The sequence below is a fragment of the Cryptomeria japonica genome, chromosome 3 (genome assembly GCF_030272615.1).
Source record: "Cryptomeria japonica chromosome 3, Sugi_1.0, whole genome shotgun sequence".
In the NCBI taxonomy this organism is placed as follows: domain Eukaryota; kingdom Viridiplantae; phylum Streptophyta; class Pinopsida; order Cupressales; family Cupressaceae; genus Cryptomeria; species Cryptomeria japonica.
Genome location: NC_081407.1, coordinates 243929741 through 243936201, shown reverse-complemented (window position 1 = coordinate 243936201; position 6461 = coordinate 243929741).

The window sequence follows — 6461 nt, the reverse complement described above, 5'->3', positions numbered from 1 at the left end:
AACATATGAGACAAAGGCTCTGTATTCCTAATAGTATCAATGTAATCCCTAAAAACATGAGGCGGGACTCCCTCAAGTATTTCCAATTCATGCTCCACAAGCTTTTTGGCCAACTCCAAGGGGTCTTCAATCTTTTGTAGTACGTTCTCATCCATTTTCCTTCTATAAAGCTTCCATTTATAAGCCTGCATTGCTTTCTCAAACTTTATTCGCTTCACTCTGGCCTCTTCTCTGCCAATGTTCTTAATGAGTTCATCCGGTAGGTAAGATTTATGCTCTCTAGCCTTCAACTTTTGTGATGACCGGGCTATCCTTATGTATCCTTGAGGATCAAAATTGGGCCTTGGATCCCCCATAGCCATGCCATAATAATCCAATTTTGTTTGCAACAGGCCATAACTCTTTGAACTTTTCACAATAAAATCTGAAAATACTAACAACCCAGGTACAATTGATTGTTTTACATGGCTTGTTAGATGTTTTGTACTCACTATTTATAGTTGCCTCACAATTTCCAGACAAGCCACTCTATTAGGGACTATAAGTGATAGTAAGTATGGTTTCCCTTCGAACCTGTATAACCTAACTTGTGTGCAGTCTAAAATGCAATACCAATCTCCCCAATTGTGTTCAATTGAGGGATCTTCAACGAAATCTTTTGGTCTTAGGAATCTTTGAACCTCTAGTGTAAGAGCATGATCGCACGGGCATCCCAATAGTCTATATAATGTCTTGACAAAGAACTCCTCAAAATGCCAATATTGATTGTTCACATACCTCTGGTCCCATGAAGAAACCCATAGTTGCACTGGTTTTCTCATTCCAGCATTGTCATATGTCCTGACACATAACTCTTCTGGCCATAACCCTTCATCTTGGCCCACATACAATAGAATATGCATAAGTAAGGAATAATGCTTGAAATGAACATTGATGACATCCCCCTTTAACTTTTCTAACCCATGATTTAAAACCTCAACCAAATAAGTAGAAAAATCAAAGAAGCAGGGGTCCTTAGACTGCAAATCAGCACAAATTACCATGGCTGCAATATCCATCAAAGGATGGGCTTTTATCCCTAGCACTTGGGCAACACAGTAATAGGTATACTTGAAATATGCATGGAAAGAGTTGACCTCATAGGGAGCTTTGTCATCCTGATCTAGTGGCACTAAGGACCCTGCATTCCTCGGTCTATGTATAGGGAGTCTCCACATTTTGTAAATGTGCTCTAGGTTAAAATATTCACTTGTTAACTTCTTGAGGTCAATCAATTCTTCAAATCCCCAATCTAACTCAAACACAGTGTCAATAACCTCCTTTTTTATTGCAAGAATTGGCTCACCCATGTAGTTATATATGGTCCTAGTTTTAGGGTCATAATTGTTTGCCAATGCCTTCATGAGCTCCACATTCATGAATACATTAGCCACAACTAACTTTCCTAAGTTCAATCTCCATAAATTTTTGATAGGTTGAGGGGAAACTCTTCTGTTGTACCCATATATGAATAATTCATACCCTCTCAACTCTGTCCATATGTCTCCAAGATCCTCAAACCAATCCTCCAGGCCTTCCTCATCAGCTCTAATCTTCTTGGACCTTGAACTCGATGATGGGCATTGGTCAATCAGGTCCTGGGCCAAAGAACGGCCTTCCCTTTTCTGTCTTTTAGGTTTTTCTTCTGTAGTGATAGGTTCTTTTCCCTTTCTGGTCTTATTAGTTTTAGATGATGATTCCATTTGAATTTTGAAAAAGAGGTCAATGTGCAAACAACTTACTTAGAATTACTGAGCTTTATCTGTGAATTCGCCCAATTCCTGTTTTCAGTTCGTCGCCTATGAATTCCTTAATGTTGTGCACTTTGATGGTTGATCCACTACTTATGGCATATTTAATCAGTTAGTAATGGCACTTTGGACAACGGTCACTTGGGCACACGTTTGAATTTAATGGCAATGTGATCTTCCCTGGGATTTGTTTATGATTTTCGCGGCAATAAATAATCATTTCGATGAGGATATGTATTTCGATCATTTGTTTCTTTAGTCCATCGATCTCTTTGTTTCTATCGACAATACTTTTGTTTCGAATATTACTTCAATCAAGTATTTTTTCCCTTCATCGAAATACTATATTCGGTCAGTTTGGCTGTCTCCTCATCGAAACATATCTGATATCCATCGGGTCTTATGTCGAAGAAACCTTGGGCTTTGGTGTCCTCCTTCATTTTTCCATCAAAATACTTCTTTCATCGATATCACTATTCCCCGTCGATGAATGAGTCTATTATCTCACCGAAGCTTTTCTTTATTTTCCCTTATCGTTCTTCACCGATAAAGTTACATCAGCAAAACCATACATATCGAGAACATGCCTTTTAACCTCCTCAAAACCTATATCCTCATCGATATCTTTTATCGATTTAGCTTCCTTTTGTCTGATCGATATTATTCTTTCGATGAAAACACTCCTTTCAGTGGGTCATTTTTATGTTGCACCGAGAGTATTATTTCCTCGAGAACTTTTCCCATCAATGAAGACCCTCTCTACTTTCTTCGATATCTTTTCTCGATGAAGTTTAACCTCCTCGAAACCTATATCTTCATCAATATCTTTTATCTATGTAGCTTCTTTTTGTCTGATTGATATTATTCTTTTGATGAAAACAGTCCTTTCGGCGGGTCCTTTTTAGGTTGCACCGATAGTATTATTTCCTCGAGAACTTTTCTTGTCGATGAAGACCCTCTCTAATTTCCTCGATATCTTTTGTCGATGAAGTTATTATCTTCGGTGAGTCCTTTCGATGTTTCCTTCCTTTGATGGCTCTTTTATATTGATGATAATTATTATTTTTTTTATAAAAGTGATCATCATCAGAATTATGACAAATACCAAGATTTCGACCAACGACTTCTTTGACCATCGACAAAGTCCATTAGATTGTCGAATTTCTGACGGGCATGGCATCATCGACCAATCTGATGCCAAGTTTTCAATGATGGATTTTGTCGACACTCTGACGAAAATTCATCAAAAATCCGACAAACGGCCGTCGGAAATCAGCTCCGAATGTACTAGTGTGTAGTCAATCCTTGGCTCAAGTCAAGTTGATCAGCAACTCTTTACATTTTATATATCTTAATTCCATAACCATGCTTCCCGACTTCACATATTAAAAGAAAGTTATGGAGTATAATATGACTAAGTACATATATATTCTATTGCATCTCCTTTTCTATACAATGGTTAAAAAAAAAATTTCGATGGATACAAAGTGTTGAGTTACCCTTTTCTTCATGTAAATATGTCGTGATACATTTTCAAATGTATGAAGATAATACACCTATCCCTAGTCATGTTGGATCAAGAAAATAGAAGTTTGTAGGTAAACCTTATTATCACCAATAAGATCATAAGCTTGAGAAAATTAAGTCTTCAAGTTGTTCTGAGCCTTTTTATTATCTTGAAAAGGTTATGTTTGAGAGGAAAAATAAAGCCAATTGTTCTATTAGCTAGAATGTGAAATCTATTAGACCACAATTCAAGATAGGGTGGATCATCTATCACCTACCCACATTATAGATACATGTTGATTTCATATATTTCAACTACTTTAGATTAAACAAGAATTATATATGACTCATTTATCAAAATACACATAATTTAAGAATAAGATGTGGCACAAATGGGTGGAGAGGACTTTTCGTATAATCTATGCATGCCTTGTGCATGGTTTATTGTATTCATATTGGCATGACATTTCTTTCGACAATATATCTAGACATGTTAGATGAGAATTACATTAGTGATACTTTTTGTAGCATATCATATGAAAGGTCATGAGATTTCTTGTTTTCTAGGTTACACACTAGGTATTGGTATGATAATTATTGATCAATTTCTAGGTCATACAATGGCTACTACTATAATAGTTCCTAATTGGTTTGGGGTTTAGAATGTGGGCATGCCAATGAGAATAAATCCATCTCTCTAATGAGGGTTTGTGATGGGGTGTACCTTGGCAGAAATATATGATGGTATGGGAAACTTTGAAGTCCCAATGAAAGAGGTAACATTTGAAGGTTAGAAAAATGTGAAGAGCATGACAAGATTAGTAATTTTGATACACCAATGGAGATAGAATATAAAGTGAAACTGGGAGGAAAGTCATGCCAAGAAAGGAGACTTTACATGATAATCTCAACTTGTGATTGAAGAAAATATGTATAATTTTCATCAAAACCTACATATTTTTCTTTGTTGTGCTCAATCACACCTTCCTCAACTATAATACCAACTGTATGATAAATGGATAAAACAAAGGTGAGTGATAAAGGAAAAGTAGCAATTGCACAATACAAGTAATGTCATGGTAAAGTAGAAAAAGGAATATGTTAAAGATGTTTGCGCTGATTTTATTTTTACAAAGAATATTATTAAAGGGATAGAAGGCATGACATGCAACAATATATAGAGGTTATGTAATAAATTATATACTCAAACATTTGAAAAAAACAATATATAGAGGTTATGTAATAAATTATATACTCAAACATTTGAAAAAAACAATTTGATTTTGCAATGACACGTCATTCATCAATATATTTTACTTCAAGTTAGTGATAAATAATTTTACGTAAACTATAAGTTTCTCAAATAGAATGAAAGTATAAAAGGACATAGATGTGTAGAATTGTTGTTGATTACTTGGATACTAAAAAGGTCATTCACATGATTTTGCATATAATCTTGCATAGAGTTAGTAATAAATAATATTAGTGTGTACACTACAAGTCGTTCAAATAGAAAAAAACTATAAAATAAAAAATATATATGAGATGTAACAATTGTGGTTGATTGAAACAACAATCCAAGATGGAAGGCAGGAGAGGAGAGAGTGTTGGGTCTAGGGTTTCTTCTAGGGAGGAGGGTGTTGAATTAGAAGATGATGATGAAGACAATGGGTTTTAGCTTGCTACTGGGTCAGAATTTTTGGGTGTTGGATTGTTTGTCATCTATGGTCGTTTGGTTTTTTCTCAATGGAACCATTTTTTTGCGTGGTCGATGGCTTTGCATTGTTTCCCTCTGGTCCTTGCGATCATTGTGGGTGTGTGTGGCTTTGGAGCGCTATGTGCTCTTCTTTATGTTTATCCTGGGCCTTTGGTGTTATGTGTTGCGATTGGTATGGGTGCGACAGGTTTGGATTTATCTATGGGGAGCTTCGACATTTTCTTCCCTTCCTTACTGTCTTCTCTACCCTCCCATGATGTATGTGGTTGGCGATGGGGGATTTCTTCTCTCCTTGGATGCTTGGAGCAAGGCCTGTTTCAGCCTTCTGCTCTTGTGTGGGTTTTGGGGGCAGCCTTTGGTTGTTCATGTGAGCAGCCCCTTGGTTTTCTTTTGGGCTCATTCTTGGAGGGGTTTTATGCTACTCTGTTGCCCTGGTTTTTGGGTGCTTTTTCTATGACGGGTTGCTCTCCTATAGAGGTTGAGAGGTTGTTTCTATGTTGGATGGTGAGAGGTGTTTCCAGGCCCTCAATGTGTGTTACTCCTTCTCTTGCTGAGGTGACCCTTTCTCCTATTGAGGTGGAGACTAGGTGTGGAAGAGTGGTTCAGGCTATGCTAGCTGCGAATGGACTTTTTGGGTTGTTTGTCTGCTTTCTTTCGTGTCCTTTTGAGGTGCATCTCTCTTCTATTGAGGTGAACAAATGGGGTGAAGGAGCTTTTTGACTGCTGCTATTCAATTTGCTAATGGAGTTTTCCTATTCACTCTCTCATGTATTTCTTCACATAAAGGTTTGGGTTTCCTGTCAAATCCTAGTAACCCAGGTTGCTTTTTGGTTTTAGGGAGCCAGTAAAAACCCTCTGGGTTTTTTATGTGAAATGTTTTGGGGACTTTTTCAAAGCCCAATTTCTCAGATGGTTCCTCCAGGTTGTTTTGTTGTGGTCTGGGTTTTTTCTAGTCATAGGAGCCAAGTAAAACCCACATGTTTGCCTGAGGATGCCTGGTTTTACCCTTTCAGTTCCCTAGATCATGTTTTCTTCTTAATGCTTATCTTTATGGATCTGTTTCTTTTGGTTTTAGTGGTTGAGGGATCCTGGAAAATCCCTATTCCTCTTTTCTGGGACAAGCTAGAGGCTAGCAGTTTTCAAGGGCCCAGTTTGGCCAGTTTTTGTTTTTGGTTAGGATCAAGTTTTTCTTATGATCACTTGAAGGTTCTGTTACAGGTTAACGGAGCTTGGGAAAACCCTTCTTGTTGATTGAGGGTACCAGATAAACCCTTGTTATATGTCTTTAAGATCTATCAGTTGTTTTAGATCTATTGTTTCTGCCAGCGTGGTTTGTTTTGGCTTACCTTTGTAATTTGGCTCAGGTTGGTTTGGTTGTGGTTGCTATGTTTTTGCAACCTCATTTGCCACTAGTACTGTAATGTTTGATCCATCATGTGTGTTTTTGG